Genomic DNA, 20,952 nt, shown 5'->3' on the forward strand with positions numbered 1-20,952 from the left:
TGAAAAAAATATACGTATACATAAAATATACAGACATTTACACAGTGTCTATATCTAGCTGTGAGGCACACACTTCATGTACACATGTCTGTATAATTTATGCATACATGTGCATAAGGGTGTGCAAGTATATATATGCACACATACGTGTTTGTGTGTGTATGTGTATCTGTGTATTACTAATAAAATGTACAGAGAGAAAGGTATAACTGAATAGGTAATCAACTGTCAGCTTTGGTTACATTTGAGGAAAGTACTAGGGTTGGGGGTGGGTGAAGAGAAACTAGTTTTAGTTTATATTTTATGTATTCCAGTATTAGCAGAATTTGTTGATTAGTAATGTCATTTCCAAAGTGAATGAAACAATGATGAAGACCTTACATTTTATGAATATAAATATGGCTAAATGTAGCTATATAAAACCCCAAATAAGTTGCAAAAACTATAAACAAAATCAGACTTGACTTTTTATTCATAAAAGTTATGCTTAAATACAAAATAAAACAAAAAAGAAGCCAGACATAGTTGGGCTGCTTTGAACAGATGGTGTGATTGTAAAGGTAGGTGAAAATGCACAATTATTTAGCTCCCAGTTTGCTTCTGACTTTTCTGTCAAGGAGAATAATTGCCTTACTTGGAGGGTAAAACACAGATTTGGAATAAAGGAACTTAAGCTCAAGTTAAGAGAAAAGATAAGAGAGCCCCTTGTTGCATTGAGTTTGTCACCTACTCTGGGAAACCCAGGTCACAGGGAACCAAAATGATGTGAAATGATCACTAAAATTGAAGAAGTATTCAAAAGCATAATGGGAAGAATTAAAACATTTTTAAAAAAGGAAAAGAAAAAGCTCAAACATGTAAAAGGTAGGGAAAAGGCAGAGCTGGTAAGATGGAAAAATGAATTTGAAATTAACATGCAGCAGAATTTTAAAATGTGTCCTTATGGCTGACTGTTGGAATTTAAGTGTAAGTTGGTCAGAAACCAGCAGTGGTTCACTAAGCTAAGGATAACAACCTTCTAAAAAATTTACACATTTTCTCTAAAAAGTATAGCTGACTTCATTATGAGAGATACAGGCTTATAGTGAAAAATGTTGCTTGATTTAAACCTACTGGATTTAAAATATAAAGGCCCATTTAATCCCAGTAGGATTAAGCAACTAAGATTTGGGTGCCATAACATACCAGACTATGGGTTTAGCACTTTTTAAAATATAGGATAAACTAGACAACAAATGACTAAACATCACTGACTATAGTCAAACCCGAGTATTAGAGATAGTAAAATATTGAATAACAATCTCAAAAATGAAAATGTCAGCTCCCTGATAGCAAGCTTGATAGACTGAGGAGTTCCCTAAAATATGAATGACCTGTGAAGTGCATACATTATTTTATATCTAATATTATTCTGCACTAGAGATTAATAAGAGCCTTGAAGTTTAACCTAAGATTTTACTTAAATATTCATTAGAAAGATGATTTCCACACCAAATAGTAGGCAGTTGTGTAAAACTTTGATACAGATTTTTGAGCTCTTAGAGATAAATATGTCAGGAAAACAGCTATCAGGAATAATCATTTCAATAATAACCTTCACTTTTACTGGGATAGTGGGATAAAATTAGATTACCATTCTCTATAACATTCTATAGAAAATTGAACTGTTGTGATCTGCTATTACTAGTGATCAGACTTCATTAATATAAGCACTTGAGAATTTGTGTCTCTTGCATTATTAAAAAAAATGAGATTTTGAGTGTAAGTCCCTATCAATTAGCTGAGTAACCTTGGGAAGATAATCATTTTTTCCCCCTGAGTTTCATTTTACTGTTGTTGCTCTACCAAACATGAAGGAGATTAATGTATGTTAAAATTTCTAGATAAAATATGAACACAATAAATAACAGAGTTTCCCCTCCTTCCTTCTCTTCCTTCTTTCCCTCTGTTCTTTGGCTGTAAGAAATAAAGAAAGAAGAGAAAAGAAAAGAAAGAGAAGAAAGAAGGAAGAAAGGAAGGGAGGGGGGGGAGGGGAGGGAAGAAAAAATGGTTAATGTTGGCAGCCTCGAGATGGCCTCCAGTGATCCACATCCTAGTATTCACACCTTGTGTAATCTTCTTGTATAAATTGAGAAGGATCTGAGGTTTTATCTTACTTGCGGATTAGCTTGCCAAAGGCTCATGGATTCTTGCAGAAGACGAGACTCCCAGGTGAGAGACAAAGGATAATGTATTGCTTAGAGCAATAGCATGAGGTAGAGTAATATAATTTGTGTACCTATTCCCTAAGATTCAATTCGTCCATGGTGACATCTGTACCTGCAGCAGATTATGTTAAATGAGAGTAACCCTAACATTAAGAAAAACAGATCTTGTAGAGAAATGCAACTGATTTCTGAGCATTGATTTTGTATCCTGCCACATTACTGAATTGTTCTATAAGTTCTAGTAATTTGGGAGTGGGGTCTTTTGGGTTTTCCATATAGAGTATCATGTCATCTGCGAAGAGAGACAGTTTGACTTCTTCTTTGCCGATTTGAATAACTTTTATTCCTTTTTGTTGTCTGATTGCTGTTGCAAGGACTTCTAGTACTATGTTGAATAATAATGGCGAAAGTGGGCATCCGTGTTTTGTTCCTGATCTTAAGGGAAAGGCTCTCAGCTTTTCCCCATTGAGAATGATATTCTCTGTATGCTTTTCATAGATGGTTTTTATGAGATTGAGGAATGTACCCTCTATCCCTACACTCTGAAGGGTTTTAATCAGGAAAGGATGCTGTATTTTGTCAGATGCTTTTTCTGCATCAATTGAAAGGGTCTTATGGTTCTTGACTCTTTTCTTGTTGATGTGATCTATCACACTGATAAATTTGCAAATGTCGAACCACCCTTGCATCCTAGGGATGAATCCCACTTTGTCGTGATGCATAATCCTTTTAATGTACTGTTGGATCCTATTAGCTAGGATCTTGTTGAGAATTTTGGCATCCATATTCATGAGGGATATCAGTCTGTAATTGTCCTTTTTGATGGGGTCTTTGCCTGGTTTGGGGATCAAGATAATTTTGGCCTCATAGAATGAGTTTGGTAGTTTTCCTTCTGTTTCTATTTTTTGAAATAGCTTTAGGAGAATAGGTATTATTTCTTCTTTGAATGTTTGGTAGAGTTCCCCGGGGAATCCGTCAGGCCCTGGACTCTTGTTTTTGGGAAGGTTTTAGATCACCACTTCAATCTCTTCATAATTAATCAGTCTGTTTAGATAATCAGTTTCTTCCTGTTTCAGACATGGTAGTTTATAGGTTTCCAGGAGGGCATCCATTTCTTCCAGGTTGTTTAATTTATTGGCGTATAGTTGTTGATAATAGTTTCTAATGATTGTTTCTATTTCCTTGATGTTAGTCATGATCTCTCCCCTTTCATTCATAATTTTATTAATTTGGGTCCTTTCTCTATTCTTTTGAGTAAGTCTGGCCAGTGGCTTATCGATCTTATTTGCATTTCTATACACGAACAATGAGACTGAAGAAAGAGAAATTAGGGAATCAATTCCATTTACAATAGCACCAAAAATCATATGATATCTTGGAATTAACTTAACCTGAGAGGTAAAGGATCTATATTCTAGAAACTACAGATCACTGTTGAAAGACATTGAAGAAGACACAAAAAGATGGAAAAACATTCCATGCTCATGGATCAGAAGAATTAACATAGTTAAAATGTCTGTGCTACCCAGAGCAATCTACACTTTCAATGCCATCCCCATCAAAATACCAATGACATTTTTCAAAGAGCTGGAACAAACAGCCCTTAAATTTGTGTGGACCCAGAAAGGACCCCAAATCGCCAAGGAAATGTTGAAGAGGAAAAACAAAGCTGGGGGCATCACATTGCTGGATTTCAAGCTATACTACAAAGCTGTGATCACAAAGACAGCATGGTACTGGCACAAAAAAAAAGACACATAGACCAATGGAACAGAATAGAGACTCCAGAAATGGACCCTTGGCTCTATGGGCAACTAATCTTTGACAAAGCAGGAAAAAACATTCAGTGGAAAAAAGACAGTCTCTCCAATAAATGGTGCTGGGAAAATTGGACAGCTATATGCAAAAGAATGAAACTTGACCACTCTCTCACACCATACACAAAGATAAACTCCAAATGGATGAAAGAACTCGATGTGAGACAGGAATCCATCAATATCATAGAGGAGAACATAGGCTGTAACCTCTTTGACATCAGCCACAGCAACTTTTTTCATGACACATTTCCAAAGGCAAGAGAAACAAAAGAAAAAATGAACTTGTAGGACTTCATCAAGATAAAAAGCTGCTTCTTCTTCTTTTTCTTCTTCTTCTTCTTCTTCTTCTTCTTCTTCTTCTTCTTCTTCTTCTTCTTTTTAAAGATTCCATTTATTTATTTAACAGAGAGACAGCCAGAGAGAAAGGGAACACAAGCAGGGGGAGTGGGAGAGGAAGAAGCAGGCTCCCAGCCGAGGAGCCTGATGTGGGGCTCGATCCCAGAGTGCTGGGATCACGCCCTGAGCTGAAGGCAGATGCTTAACGACTGAGCCACCCAGGCACCCCAAGATAAAAAGCTTCTGCACAGCCAAGGGAACAGTCAAAAAAACTAAGAGGCAGCAACAGAGTGGGAGAAGATATTTGCAAATGACACAACAGATAAAAAACTGGTATCCAAGATCTATAAAGAAATTCTCAAACTCAATACACAAGAAACAAATAATCAAATCAAAAAATGGGCAGAAAGCATGAATAGACACTTCTCCAATAAAGATATACAAATGGCTAACAGACACATGAAAAAATGTTCAACATCATTAGCCATCAGGGAAATTCAGATCAAAACCACACTGAGATACCACCTTACGCCAGATAGAATGGCAAAAATTGACAAAGCAAGAAACAACAAATGTTGGAGAGGATGTGGGGAAAGGGGACCCCTCTTACACTGTTGGTGGGAATGCAAGTTGGTACAGCCACTTTGGAAAACAGTGTGGAGGTCCCTCAAAAAGTTAAAAATAGAGCTACCGTGTGACTCAGCAATTGCACTACTGGGTGTTTACCCCAAAGATATGGACATAGGGAAGAGAAGGGCCATATGCACCGCCATGTTCATAGCAGCATTGTCCACAATAGCTAAATTGTGGAAGGAGCCAAGATGCCCTTCAACAGAGGAATGGATTAAGATGTGTTCCATATATATGATGGAATATTACTCAACCATCAGAAAGAATGATTACCCAACATTTGCAGCAACATGACGGCACTGGTGGAGATTATGCTTACTGAAGTAAGTCAAGCAGAGAAAGACAGTTATTATATGGTTTCACTCATTTATGGAACATAAGAAATAGCAGGGAGATCGGTAGGAGAAGGAAGGTAAGAATGAAGGGGGGGTAAACAGAAGGGGGAATGAACCACGAGAGACTATGGACTCTGGGAAACAAGCTGAGGAATTCAGAGGGGAGGGGGCACTGGGATAGACCGGTGATGGGTATTATGGAGGGCATGTATTGCATGGAGCACTGAGTGTTACACGCAAACAATGAATCATGGAACACTACATCAAAAACTAAGGATGTACTGTATGGTGACTAACATAACATCATAAAAAATATAAAAAAAAAAAGAAAAAAGAAAAACAGATCTTTCATAATTGCCAGTAAGCCTGCATAAACTTTGCCCCTGAAGGTGATATTGTCTTTATGGGATGGAACAAACTTTCCCTCTGCTCTGAAGGCAGACGCTATATCCTTCAAGACTATTTGCTCCACAGACATATTTGAAAAGACCACCCAGAAATGTACAGAAATGTGAGATATCTATGCACAAAGAATTGTCTCCAGGATCCCTTCTTCTTGAGTATGGGTTGGACTTGTTTCTCTTTTTAAAAATGGCATAAGGCGGAAATGATGAGATGTCTCTTTCAAGATTAAGTTATACTGCATTTCTGTCCTCAGTGATCTCTCTCACTATCTCTTGGTTTACTCACCCTGGGAGAAGCCACATGTCCTGTCTTGAGGCAGCCCTGTAGAGAGACCAACATGGCAAGGAACAAAAACCAAATCAATGAGCTTAGAAGTGGAGCCCCCACCAGTTGAGCCTTCAGATGATATGGTTGTACTGATGACAGCTTCAAGAGACCTTGAAATGAAGATATCCATTTAAATCACACCCAGCTTTCTGACCCACAGAAACTGTGAGATAATGAATGTTTATTGTTTTAAGCCATTAAATGTCAAGGTAATTTATTATGGAGCAAAAGATAGCTAATACCTAGGTAACTGCTCATAATTATTATTAACCCTGTAATTTGCAATAAACAAAACACTTTCACTTTGATTACCAGTGAAGCTGAAATGTTTTTCATGTTTTCAACAATTTGCATTTCCTCTGTGGTTTGTTTCTTTACCCATGCTACTAAGCAGTAGAATTTCCTAATGTATTAGTACATCTTTCTATATAGAGAGAATTAAATACTTTTTGCTTCATTTCTTGAAAAATTTATCATGTATATGTTTTTCCAAATACAGATATATTAATTTCATGTAGATAAAACTTTTTATTTGTTTGTATCTTTTTTTCATTCCTTTCATGGACTAGAGATTACTTTCCTTTTCAGTTGATTAAAAAAGTAGAAAGAAAATTCTCAGACATTAACAACACAGGAAATCAGCCAATTTATTTTGTGTTCATTCAAAAAATATAATACTATAAATAGTTTAATTTAATTTGTAACATAATTGCATATTTATTTGTAAAACTTCTGTAGTAGGGTTAAGGCCTTTCCTTTGAGACTGAGTCTGCTAAATGGGCTTATTCATTGTCTTTCTTGCATAAACCACACCCAGTTGTATTTTCTTTGATTCCCATTCTTGGTTTCTTGATAGAGAAAAGAAAATCTAAAGAAAATTCTGCAGTAGTCAAGTGTAGATTCACAGGTCTTTAAAACACCCCCCCCCAATATTTTATAGTTGTCTTGATCAAAAGTTTGTTTTAGATACTTTGTACTTTGTACAAATCATTGACCTTAATTTTATATATAGTATAAGTCTCCTTTGCATTTATATTTCATTATGATAAGAAATAAACTGCCATGCACAAATTTAAGAATAAATACAACAAATTGTTGATAAACATATAACCTCAGTGATAAAAAGGAAAAGAAAGTTCTAAAAAATATTTTGTCAGTTGTAAGAATTCAGTAAGCCAGTTACATAAGAATTAATTAAAAGATCTGAAAATATTAATGTTAATTTTTAGTGGATAGTACATTATATATGATTCTTCCATCCTTCAGAATTTTAGAGTCGACATTGTGAAGTAATGATCTAATTTTTTATATTAATTCTGTATATCAGTCAGTCACCAACTTTTTTGTCTGTATCTTCAAAATATTTTTTAGTGTGTGAAGATATTTTATTGCTCTCGTTGCTCCAATACCCTCAATGATACAAGCCACCATCGTCTTTTCCCAGAATTATTGCAACAGCCTGTGACTAATTTTTTAGTCAAGCAATAGAAGCATCATTGTTAAACATGTCAAAATATGTCATTTCTCTACTCAAAACCTCTTCATATACCTTAGAGTAAGTCTCTCTAAGAATCTACATTATTTGACATTGCATCCACTCCACTAACCTCTTGACCTTATCTCCTACCAAACTGTCTCTTACTCCTTCTTTTCCAGGGGTACTAGCATTCATTTATTTCTCAAATCCCCCGATGCGCTCTCACGTTTGAGTCATTTCATTTATTGTTCTCTCTGAATGAATGTTCTTCCCCAGATATTCCTAAAATGATACTCTCATTTTTTCAGATCACTGTTTGTGGTGGGATGAGTAATCTCCCATACTTTCTACCTGCTATCTTTTGCCCCTGCAAAGATGTCCATATCTTAATCCCCAAAACCTGTAAATACTTTACCTTCAATGGTAAAATAGACTCTGCAGGTATGAGTAAGAGTTGAAATATGGAATTTTCCTGGATTAACCCAGCGTGGCCAGTGTAATCACAAGAGTTCTGAAGAGAGAGAGAGAGTCACAGAGGCTGACATGGCAACAGAAGCAGAGGAACAGACAAAGATTGAAAGATTGTACACTGTCGGCCTTGAAAAGTGGGAGATGAGTCTGTGGGTAAAGGAATGTAGTGACCTCCAGAAGCTATAAAAGGCAAGGAAAAAGATTCTCCCCTAGAGCTTGCTGACCCGTGTTAGGACTTCTGACCTCTAAAACTGGAAAATAATAGATTTGTATTGTTTTAAAAGACATAATTTGTAGCATTTTGTTACGGTAGCAATAGAAAACAAATACACAGCTGAATGTCATTCGGCAAGTTGATTCTGAGTACTCTGCAGGAGAGCATCCTTTACCAGTCCAACCAGTGCTCTCTATTTCCTTTACATCTTATTTTATTTCTCTCCAGAGAACTGATTCCCACCACAATAGTCTATAAGTGCTTATGGTTTATTGTTTGTTTTACCTTGCAGGCAGGATTTTTTTTTTCTTTCTTTGCCTTTATTCTCAGTGTTAGCACAAGGTCTTGCTGATAGTAGATATTTGATAAATAGTGGATGAAAATTATTTCCAGAGCAGTTTTTTTATAGATGAATAAACTGAGGTTATGAGAATTCTATGAACTTATACAAATGACATATGCAAATTTGGATCCCTGGTGCTCTTATTTAAAGCATGGTTTTCTTTCACTGCATAAAAGTTATCTCGTATAGTAATCCATGGCTAGTAAAATTTGAGCAGCCATATCATAAATGGTAGATTCCTATATGAAACTGTTTGAGAAAATGTGTTTTATCTAGCCATTGTCCCATTAAGTTCAAGTTTATCCTTCTTCAGGTGCCAGAAAGGATTTGAAGGGAAGAAAAAAAATTATCTGCAACGCTACTGTGACATTGACTATGGGTGTTCTGATAAAATGCCTCCATGGTCTTTATGGGCAATTAACTGAAATGGGGAATTTCTGCTCAATATAGGATAGGTACAAGGTGTGGAGATTAGACAGCTGTATCTGCAATGTGCTCTGACATGTCTTGGTGGAGTTATTACAGGTGCAGCCCTGGATAATCAAAGGAAGGTCACAGCACATCGGCCTGAATATTTTTTATGACACACTATCATCAGTCTTAAGTGAATGATCTCCTATCCAAGAGAAGCTTCACTCCCATCCAAGTTAGATTAGATTTATACTACCGTATACTGGACAGAGAGGAAGAAAGAGTCAGCATTGAGAGGTAGAAATTAGCCAAGAAGATACATGGTGTACAAAATTGTCGGAGAACACGGTGATGTGAAAAAAGCAGTTTGTGAAGATGTAGCTAGTAAAGAGGTGACATGATCATAACTATTAAAAATCTCTGAAAGATTAAAGTGGAGTGGAGAAAACTTCCCTGGTGTGGGGATCCGGCAATATTGAATGAATCTCCAAAGCAGGCTTGGGTAGAGAACTAAACTCTAAACCCAGCTATGATGCTCAGCAGAATGTAAATTAAGTTGTGTGTTTACCAAGAGTCACTTGTATTTATTCCTAAATCTGTATATGACAGTTTTACTTAATAGTTTGGTTTAGAGGAAAGTTTTATTGACAGTTAAACTGGGTTAAAACTTAGGCTTCTGTACTCCTAGCTATAGAACCCAAGATTTTTCACCTCTATATTACTTCATACTCTGAGGTGTTGCTAAAGTAAGTAAATGAGATAAAATCATAGGTCTAATAACCAAGCACAATTTCCTATATATAGGAGATTTTCAGTGTTGGTTGTATCATTCAGGACACCAACAGGAAATTCTGAGTTTACTCAATGCAGAGACTGAATAGTTCCATGAAGGGGGGGAAAATGGGTTCAAGGTTAAGGGATGGAGAAGCATCCAGAAATTAGCAACACTGGCTGCCGTTACCACCTGTAGACTCTGGAAAGGTCTATTTGGGAAAGCTACTACTCACATGAACTGGGCCTTCGGTGAAGGAACATAGTAATTGTCAACTCACAGCACAGCAGGGAGGGGGGCAGGCAAATAAATACCCTGGTCTCTCTGTAGCTCCTTCACCTTTTGGATTTCCTGCTATGCCTCCTGTTAGTCTAATCCAAATTGAAGTCAGCATGTGAAGGAGCGCAGGCCACAGAGGTGTAAGCCCCATGGAACATCGATCAGATTAGAAAAGGAGTAGATTTAGAGAGGAAAATGGAGAATATCCAACCCAGGTATCTGTTTACTTTGTTTTAAAAGGAAATTTTGAAGAGAGATATACCTATGAATAAAGATATAAGCTAATGACGGGGCGCCTGGGTGGCACAGCGGTTAAGCGTCTGCCTTCGGCTCAGGGCGTGATCCTGGCGTTACGGGATCGAGCCTCACATCGGGCTCCTCTGCTATGAGCCTGCTTCTTCCTCTCCCACTCCCCCTGCTTGTGTTTCCTCTCTCACTGGCTGTCTCTATCTCTGTCAAATAAATAAATAAAATCTTAAAAAAAAAAAAAGATATAAGCTAATGAGAAGACCAAATAATACCTTGAACACAAGTCTTGCTGTTAAGGAGAAGTTTATATTGAGGCAAGTATTAAGATTATAGAAACTTAGTATTAAAATGAATTTGAGTAAATATAAGCAAGTGGAAAACTTCATAATCCTGTATTGCTCAATTTCTTTCAGTTATTTAAATTTAATATTATCTTAAAATAGAATAGCTCAAATAGGAGGAGTTAAGATGGCGGAGGAGTAGGAGACACCGTTTTCAGCCGGTCCTCCGAGTCGAGCTGGATAGGTACCAGACCAGCCTAAACAACCATGGAACCAGCCTGAGACGCAGGAAGACGCATCTGGATCTCTACAAAAGAACATCTCCAGCGCTGAGTATTGAGGTACGAAGCGGGGAGCCATGAAACTGTGCACAGATATCGGAAGATAAACGGAAGGGGGAGGGAGCCGCCGTGCTCGGGCGCCGGGAAGCGGTAGCCACTTGCACGGGAGAGCGGGCGGGCTCGTGGTCGGCACCCGCAAAACAGCAGACTGAGACCGTGAGCCGGGTGCGCGCGCCACCAGGCATCTCGCGGAACACCAGAATCCCGGTGCGCTCACTGGATCCAGACTGAGACCGGGAGATCCGGGAGCGAGCGCGGGGCGGCTGGCGGCTGGCGGCTGGTGGCTGGCGGCATTAGAAACACAAAGGACAGAGACGCGCCGGCCCTGGAAGTGAGGGCTGGGACGCCGGGTGTGGGGCGCACATCCCGGGACGCTGCAGGGTTGAGCAGCACCAACAGAAACAGAGTTAAAGTGGCCAGAACATTAGTAGAGAATGGGCCGCAATCCCTCTGTTCTGTGACAGAGGCTGAAATTTGGCCGCTGCTGCTCTGACTCTCAGAAGAGGCACAGCAAACCGCCAGGGAAAGCCGCCAGAGAACAAAAGCCTGGAAATACCGGCTCAGGGAGTGCCCATCCCCAACCCCCCTCGCAGGGGACACGGAGACTCTACCCAAACATGGCTGCCTGAGTATCGGCGCGGCAGGCCCCTCCCCCAGAACACAGAAGGCAGGCTGAAAAATCAAGAAGCCCACAACCCGGGCGCCTGGGTGGCACAGTCATTGAGCGCCTGCCTTCGGCTTAGGGCGTGATCCCGGCGTTCCGGAAAGGAGTCCCTCATCGGGCTCCTCCGCTGGGAGCCTGCTTCTTCCTCTCCCACTCCCCTGCTTCTGTTCCCTCTCTCGCTGGTTGGCTGCCACACAAATAAATAAATAAAATCTTCAAAGAAGAAGCCCACATCCCTAAGATCCCTATAAAACAAGGGGCACGGCCTGGGACCCAGTCAATAATTTGGGCTCTGGAAACCCCGCAACCTCTCTTCATCAGAATGACAAGAAGGAGAAGCCCCCCCCCAGCAAAGAAAAGACAGTGATTCTGTGGCCTCTGCCACAGAAATAATGGATATGGATGTAACCAAATTATCAGAAATGGAATTCAGAGTAACGATGGTCAAAATGATGAGTAGAATTGAAAAAACTATTAACGAAAAGGTTACTGAGAATATAGAATCCCTAAGGACAGAAATGAGAGCGAATCTGACAGAAATTAAAAATTCTATGAGCCAAATGCAGGCAAAACTAGAGGCTCTGACGGCCAGGGTCGCAGAAGCAGAGGAACGGGTTAGTGAATTGGAGGATGGGTTAATAGAGGAAAAAATGAAAATAGAAGATGGTCTTAAAAAAATCCACGCCCACGAATGTAGGTTACGGGAGATTACTGACTCAATGAAACGATCCAATGTTAGAATCATCGGCATCCCCGAGGGGGTGGAGAAAAACAGAGGTCTAGAAGAGATATTTGAACAAATTGTAGCTGAAAACTTCCCTAATCTAGCAAGGGAAACAAACATTCGTGTCCAAGAGGCAGAGAGGACCCCTCCCAAGCTCAACCATGACAAACCTACGCCACGTCACGTCATAGTGCAATTCGCAAATATTAGATGCAAGGATACAGTATTGAAAGCGGCCAGGGCAAAGAAATTTCTCACGTACCAAGGCAAAAGCATCAGAATTACGTCAGACCTGTCTACACAGACCTGGAAAGAGAGAAAGGGTTGGGGGAGCATATTTAAAGCTCTTTCAGAGAAAAACATGCAGCCAAGGATCCTTTATCCAGCAAGGCTGTCATTCAGAATTGATGGAGAAATAAAGACATTTCAGAATCGCCAGTCACTAACCAATTTCGTAACCACGAAACCAGCCCTACAGGAGATATTACGGGGGGTTCTATAAAAGTAAAAAGGCCCCAAGAGTGATACAAAACAGAAAGTCACAGCCAATACAAACAAAGACTTTACTGGCAACATGGCAACATTAAAATCATATCTCTCAGTAATCAGTCTTAATGTAAATGGTTTGAACGATCCCATAAAAGCCACAGGGTTGCAGATTGGATAAAAAGAAATGACCCATCCATTTGCTGTCTACAAGAGACTCATTTCAAACCCAAAGATGCATTCAGACTGAGAGTAAGGGGATGGAGTACCATCTTTCATGCAAATGGACCTCAAAAGAAAGCTGGGGTAGCAATTCTCATATCAGATAAATTGGATTTTAAACTACAGACTATAGTTAGAGATGCAGAAGGGCACTATATTATTCTTAAGGGAAGTATTCAACAAGTGGATATGACAATTATAAATATATATGCCCCCAACAGGGGAGCAGCAAGATACACAAGCCAACTCTTAACCAGAATAAAGAGACATATAAATAAAAATACATTAATAGTAGGGGACCTCAACACTCCACTATCAGAAATAGACAGAACACCCTGGCAAAAACTAAGCAAAGAATCAAAGGCTTTGAATGCCATACTCGACGAGTTGGACCTCATAGATATATATAGAACACTACACCCCAGAACCAAAGAATACTCATTCTATTCTAATGCCCATGGAACATTCTCAAGAATAGACCATGTTCTGGGACACAAAACAGGTCTCAACCGATACCAAAAGATTGAAATTATCCCCTGCATATTCTCAGACCACAACGCTCTGAAATTGGAACTCAACCACAAGGAAAAATTTGGAAGAAACTCAAACACTTGGAGACTAAGAACCATCCTGCTCAGGAATGACTCGATAAACCAGGAAATCAAAAATCAAATTAAACAATTTATGGAGACCAATGAGAATGAAAATACAACAGTCCAAAACCTATGGGATACTGCAAAGGCAGTCCTAAGGGGGAAATACATAGCCATCCAAGCCTCACTCAAAAGAATAGAAAAATCTAAAATGCAGTTTTTATATTCTCACCTCAAGAAGCTGGAACAGCAACAGAGGGACAGGCCTAATCCACGCACGAGGAAGCAGTTGACCAAAATTAGAGCTGAAATCAATCAAGCAGAAACCAGAAGTACAGTAGAGCAGATCAACAGGACTAGAAGCTGGTTCTTTGAGAGAATCAATAAAATTGACAGACCCCTGGCAAGACTTATCCAAAAGAAAAGAGAAAGGACCCAGATTATTAAAATTATGAACGAAAAAGGAGAGGTCACGACGAGCACCATTGAAATTGGAAGGATTATTAGCAATTTTTATCAACAGCTATATGCCAATAAACTAAGCAATCTGGAAGAGATGGAATCCTTCCTGGAAACCTATAAACTACCAAGATTGAAACCGGAAGAAATTGATTCCTTAAACAGGCCAATTAATTATGAAGAAATTGAGTCAGTGATAAACAACCTTCCAAATAACAAAACTCCAGGCCCAGACGGTTTTCCTGGGGAATTCTACCAAACATTCAAAGAAGAAATAATACCTATTCTCCTAAAGCTATTTCAAAAAATAGAAACAGAAGGAAAGCTACCAAACTCATTTTATGAGGCCAATATTACCTTGATCCCCAAACCAGGCAAAGACCCCATCAAAAAGGAGAATTACAGACCGATTTCCCTAATGAATATGGACGCCAAAATCCTCAACAAGATACTTGCTAATAGAATCCAACAGTACATTAAAAGGATTATCCATCACGATCAAGTGGGATTCATACCTGGGATGCAAGCGTGGTTCAATATTCGCAAATCAATCAGCGTGATACATCACATCAACAAGAAAAGACTCAAGAACCATATGATCCTCTCAATCGATGCCGAAAAAGCATTTGACAAAATACAGCATCCTTTCCTGATTAAAACCCTTCAGAGTGTAGGAATAGAAGGTACATTTCTCAATCTCATAAAAGCCATCTATGAAAAGCCTACTGCAAATATTATTCTCAATGGGGAAAAGCTGGAAGCCTTTCCCTTAAGATCAGGAACTCGACAAGGATGCCCACTCTCGCCACTATTATTCAACATAGTACTAGAAGTCCTTGCAACAGCAATCAGACGACAAAAAGGGATCAAAGGTATTCAAATTGGCAAAGAAGAAGTCAAAATGTCTCTCTTTGCAGATGACATGATACTCTATATGGAAAACCCAAAAGAAGCCACTCCCAAACTATTAGAAGTTATAGAGCAATTCAGTAACGTGGCAGGATACAAAATAAATGCTCAGAAATCAGTTGCATTTCTATACACGAATAACGAGACCGAAGAAAGAGAAATTAGGGAATCCATCCCATTTACAATAGCACCAAAAACCATACGTTACCTTGGAATTAACTTAACCAGAGACGTAAAGGACCTATATTCTAGAAACTATAAATCACTCTTGAAAGACATTGAGGAAGACATAAAAAGATGGAAAGATATTCCATGCTCATGGATCGGAAGAATTAACATAGTTAAAATGTCCATGCTACCCAGAGCGATCTACACTTTCAATGCTATCCCGATCAAAATACCAAGGACATTTTTCAAAGAACTGGAACAAACAGTCCTTAAATTTGTATGGAAACAGAAAAGGCCCCGAATCTCCAAGGAACTGTTGAAAAGGAAAAACAAAGCTGGGGGCATCACAATGCCAGATTTCGAGCTGTACTACAAAGCTGTGATCACAAAGACAGCATGGTACTGGCACAAAAACAGACACATAGACCAATGGAACAGAATAGAGAGCCCAGAAATGGACCCTCGGCTCTTTGGGCAACTAATATTTGATAAAGCAGGAAAAAACATCCGGTGGGAAAAAGACAGTCTCTTCAATAAATGGTGCTGGGAAAATTGGACAGCTACATGCAAGAGAATGAAACTTGACCACTATCTCACACCATACACAAAAATAAACTCCAAATGGATGAAAGACCTCGATGTGAGACAGGAATCCATCAAAATTCTAGAGGAGAACATAGGCAACAACCTCTACGACATCGGCCAAAGCAACCTTTTTCATGACACATCCCCAAAGGCAAGAGAAACAAAAGAAAAAATGAACTTGTGGGACTTCATCAAGATAAAAAGCTTCTGCACATCCAAGGAAACAGTCAGAAAAACTAAGAGGCAGCCCACGGAATGGGAGAATATATTTGCAAATGACACTACAGATAAAGGACTGGTATCCAAGATCTACAAAGAACTTCTCAAACTCAACACACGAGAAACAAATAAACAAATCAAAAAATGGGCAGAAGATATGAACAGACACTTTTCCAATGAAGACATACAAATGGCTAACAGACACATGAAAAAATGTTCAAAATCATTAGCCATCAAGGAAATTCAAATCAAAACCACACTGAGATACCACCTTACGCCAGTTGGAATGGCAAAAATAGACAAGGCAAGAAACAACAATTGTTGGAGAGGATGTGGAGAAAGGGGATCCCTCCTACATTGTTGGTGGGAATGCAAGTTGGTACAGCCACTCTGGAAAACAGTGTGGAGGTCCCTTAAAAAGTTAAAAATTGAGCTACCCTATGATCCAGCCATTGCACTACTGGGTATTTACCCCAAAGATACAGACGTAGTGAAGAGAAGGGCCATATGCACCCCAATGTTCATAGCAGCAATGTCCACAATAGCTAAATCGTGGAAGGAGCCGAGATGCCCTTCAACAGATGATTGGATTAAGAAGTTGTGGTCCATATATACAATGGAATATTACTCAGCTATCAGAAAGAACGAGTTCTCAACATTTGCTACAACATGGACAGCACTGGAGGAGATAATGCTAAGTGAAATAAGTCAAGCAGAGAAAGACAACTATCATATGATTTCTCTCATCTATGGAACATAAGAACTAGGATGATCGGTAGGGGAAGAAAGGGATAAAGAAAGGGGGGGTAATCAGAAGGGGGAATGAAACATGAGAGACTATGGACTATGAGAAACAAACTGAGGACTTCAGAGGGGAGGGGGGTGGGGGAATGGGATAGACCGGTGATGGGTAGTAAGGAGGGCACGTATTGCATGGTGCACTGGGTGTTATACACAACTAATGAATCATTGTGCCTTACATCGGAAACCGGGGATGTACTGTATGGTGACTAACATAATATAATAAAAAATCATTTAAAAAAAAAAAAAAAAAAAAAAGAATAGCTCAAATAGCCAGACATCTGCACTGAGTCTTTCCTGTGGCGGCTTCTTTATTTTTAGAGGGTGAAAGTGATGGAGGGCAAAGAATAGTATGTGTATGACAGGGAGGGGATTGAGGAGAAGTTCCAGCTTGCCATCTTAGCAAATCCCTGCTAATTTCCTGCACTTTTCTTGTTTATGGCATTTAATATTCTCCGATAAGGACCCACATTATGATCTTGACTTAGAAAATAGTGAAATGGCTAAAAAGTACAGTTTTGACTTTAGCAATGTTTTACCTCATGGCCACAAAAAGCAGTGAGGCCCATGCATGGATAGAGTTTTTGTCCTCTATAAATATGTGTCAAATTATTTTCCTTGGAATGGAATGCTAGATACCACGCTGATATCTTCAATAAAATATGTTGACTAACGTAGAAATATTTTCCAGGTTAACATAAATACATGTGTTTTTGTCATGTTTAGAGTAAAAACAAAACAAACAAAAAGATCTAGTTTTGTTTCCTTTCTATGTAATAGGAACTCTGTCCATGCACATATGTTCTCAGTTAACCTTCACCTAAGATCTAAGACTGTGTATTAGTCAAATAATTTTAAAGGTAATAAAGACCAGAGCGATTTAGTGATTGTCACAAAGTCACAGTCACTCAGCTAGTTTTGGATGAAGCTGAGAGTAACAGTCCTGTCTATCTGATTTCAAAGTCCCTGATCATTCAACCACAAAATGCCTCCTAGATAGAAGGAAAGAAATGAACATTGCCAGCAAAACTCGATTCATTCTTTTGGTAGCTTAAAATGACAATAAAAAGATAGTCTTTGTTTACAGAAAGGAATGTGGTAAGCATGGACCTAGGTGCTTGATAATATTTGCCGAATTAAAGAACTGTGAAGCGTATCTTATAACTGACATGGAGCTAATTTATTAAATTAAAGGGAAACAATTATATTTTTACTAAACTTAAACTGTAAAATTCTGCTGGATGCCTACAGCATCAAAACAATATTGCCATAAAGATATATTCTAATAATGCCACATAGCTTCTACAGATAGGGACTTCTTAAGTGTCTGTTACTGTTTGGGACCTAAGGAGGAAAAGTCTTCCCTCCAAAATAGTTCCCACCCCCACTGTGGATTAAGTATGATTTTAATAACACAGATGTAGCTCATTCCAACTAGACACAGAGTCAAAGAACAGTAGCATCTCCCAGCCGTTTCCCTTAGTGACAGTATCAGGAAGGTGTTCATTTTGAAACATGATGTGTTTTGAAACAAACTCACAGGGTCAAAAATAGTGCTTTTACACACGCAAAATCAAAACCTATCTGTAGGTATTGACATGTGTCCTGTTGTGAGGGAGCAACATCTCATATCAAAGAGATATGGGAAAAGGCACCACCAAGCCTATGAGAGATTAACAGGATATTTGGGTAAAGACGATTCTATGTGGGGCCCTTAATATCTAGCTTCATGACCTTCTGAGTTAGAATGTCATCATTGACCTCAGTGAGTAAGAAATAAAAATTGATATTAGACACCTAGTTAATACCTATGATGCAGTATATAATTATATATAAGTATAATTATATATATAAATTATATGATATAATTATTCAGACTATTCTTGAGTTAATGGACAGGCATATATATAAATACATATGTTTATTTATACACATAAATAATATATACGTTCCTCAGAGAGTGAGAATTCAATAACTCTTAATAATACTTAATAATTATATTGCTTTTAAAGTCCGGCGTGCTCTAACCCCCCAGATATTGTTACATATAAATAATTGCCTTGGCTTAATTGGGTTTATTTAACCACAACAGTTAAGATTAAAATGCCCAGAATGAACAAAGCCAAGGAATTCCTGCAGAAGTGCTTCTAAATCAGGGCAAGAAATAGATGATCAAAGTCAAATGAGGAACTTACCAAAACAGAGTTCACTCATTCCCAGGAGTCAACATCTTATTTCCAAGAAAAACAAAGGGTCTTTCGCTCTTAAAGTGAGGCTTCTATTATTCTCCCACCCATTTAAGGCATATTCTATGTGTGTGTGTGTTTATCAGAATTAGAGTTTAATGGAGCAAACTGGTGAACTGAGCAACACTGTCACTCTAAGAAGAGCAAGATAAAATGAGCTGAAATTTTAGAAGGAAGAATACTGATCATATAGGAGAAATGACTGTCTTGAAATTGTTTTGAGCAATCGTTTGCTTTAATCATCAATGTAAAGAATTTAGACATTTAAGATAAGGTTTTAGGGAACCCAACCCCAAAGTTACGCAGATGTATCCCACACTTTGTAGTATAATGTGCATTGATAATAGCAAATAACATTCTTAACCTTTCTTAGAATAAAACCCTCAAATTCCTGTGATTAGTTTTCAATTTTTTCAAGTTATAATCTTACACACCCCTATCATAGCAACAATAAAAGTTTAAAATGCCTAGAAAAAATATATATTGCCAATGTTACTCAATAACTTAAAGAAGACTTTGTATAAAAAATCTTATTGTGCCACAGTGGTTAGCAAACATTTATGCACAAAATTCAATTCAAGAAAAAAAATATGGTTGTAAACCACACTTTATTTTAAAAGTTATACTCCTTTCATTATCAAACTACAAGTGTGCTTAAGGATGATTTTTTTTTTTCTGATCAAAGAAGGGTTTTATTTTGAGCTACAATTTCAGAAACTACATAGCTTGCATCCGCTGCAGCAACATATAATTTTAATGACAATCCTAAGAACAGCTTTCGTGAGCACTATTCCTTTGAAGCTTCCTCTTTTTGTCTTTAATTGACTGATGGTATAAGCTAGTAAATTGTTAAATATGGTTAGTCTCATATGGGCTCTTGTATTTTATAAAATGAAATTTTTCAAATGAATTAAGCAGCAACGCATTTTACACAGAGAAGTGGTCTTCAACTTATTTACAATAAAAGTCAAATATTTTATTTTTTCTGTTTTTAATATAGATTTCAATTTTATTTTGAAGATGGTTACCTCGATTGATGACAAAGATTAATCTTTATTGTGGTGGGTTATGAGTTATCTTTTCAAAAAAGGAACTGGGTCAGTTGGATATTTATATGGAAAAACATCAAGTCTTGACACCTACCTCCATAAATAAAAATCAGTTGCAAATGGATCATCCAATAAAGTATAAAACATAACACACACACACACGCGCGCGCGCGCGCACACACACACACACACACACACATTAATATCCTAGAAGGAAACATGAAAAAACATCTTTATGACCTACAGCACAAAAAGCGCTACCCCTGAAACAATACCTGATAAGTAATACATTAAAATTAGGACACCTGTCTATCAACAAATACATTAAGAGAATAGAAAGGCAAGCCACAGAGTGGGTGGGTAAATTTGCATCATGTATGAAGCAAAATGCCCAGAGTGTATAAATAATTTCAATTCATTTTTTAAAAAAATACGCAACTCAGTAGAAAAGAAGGGGAAATACCTGTGATTGATACTTTACAAAAGACAATATCCATAGACATAAACATGAAAAATGACCAACTATGATATCAAGGAAAAAATTAAAACAACAATGGTAGAGTTACTGTTTTAGATTAGGGGTAAGGTAAATGTTTGAGGTGGTCACTACATTTATATGACACCAATAAAATTTAATACAAAAAGTTAAAAACAATTCAGTGCCACTACATATTTACAAAGATGAGTACAATGAAAAAAAGGTAGAAAATATCAAGTAGTAGGAATAATATGGGATACTTGCAATTCTCATATACTGATGGTGGGTGTGAAATTTAAGTACAGATATTATGTAATACTTTTTGCCAGTATCTACTAAAGCTGAAGGTAGGATTGTGCATGGAAACAAATTAACCAGTAAGTTTGTAAGTAAGAGAAATGAATGTATATGTTCTTTGTAAGACATGTACAAGAATGATCATAGCTGTACTATT

This window comes from Ursus arctos, unplaced genomic scaffold, assembly GCF_023065955.2.
Source record: "Ursus arctos isolate Adak ecotype North America unplaced genomic scaffold, UrsArc2.0 scaffold_24, whole genome shotgun sequence".
Classification (NCBI taxonomy): domain Eukaryota; kingdom Metazoa; phylum Chordata; class Mammalia; order Carnivora; family Ursidae; genus Ursus; species Ursus arctos.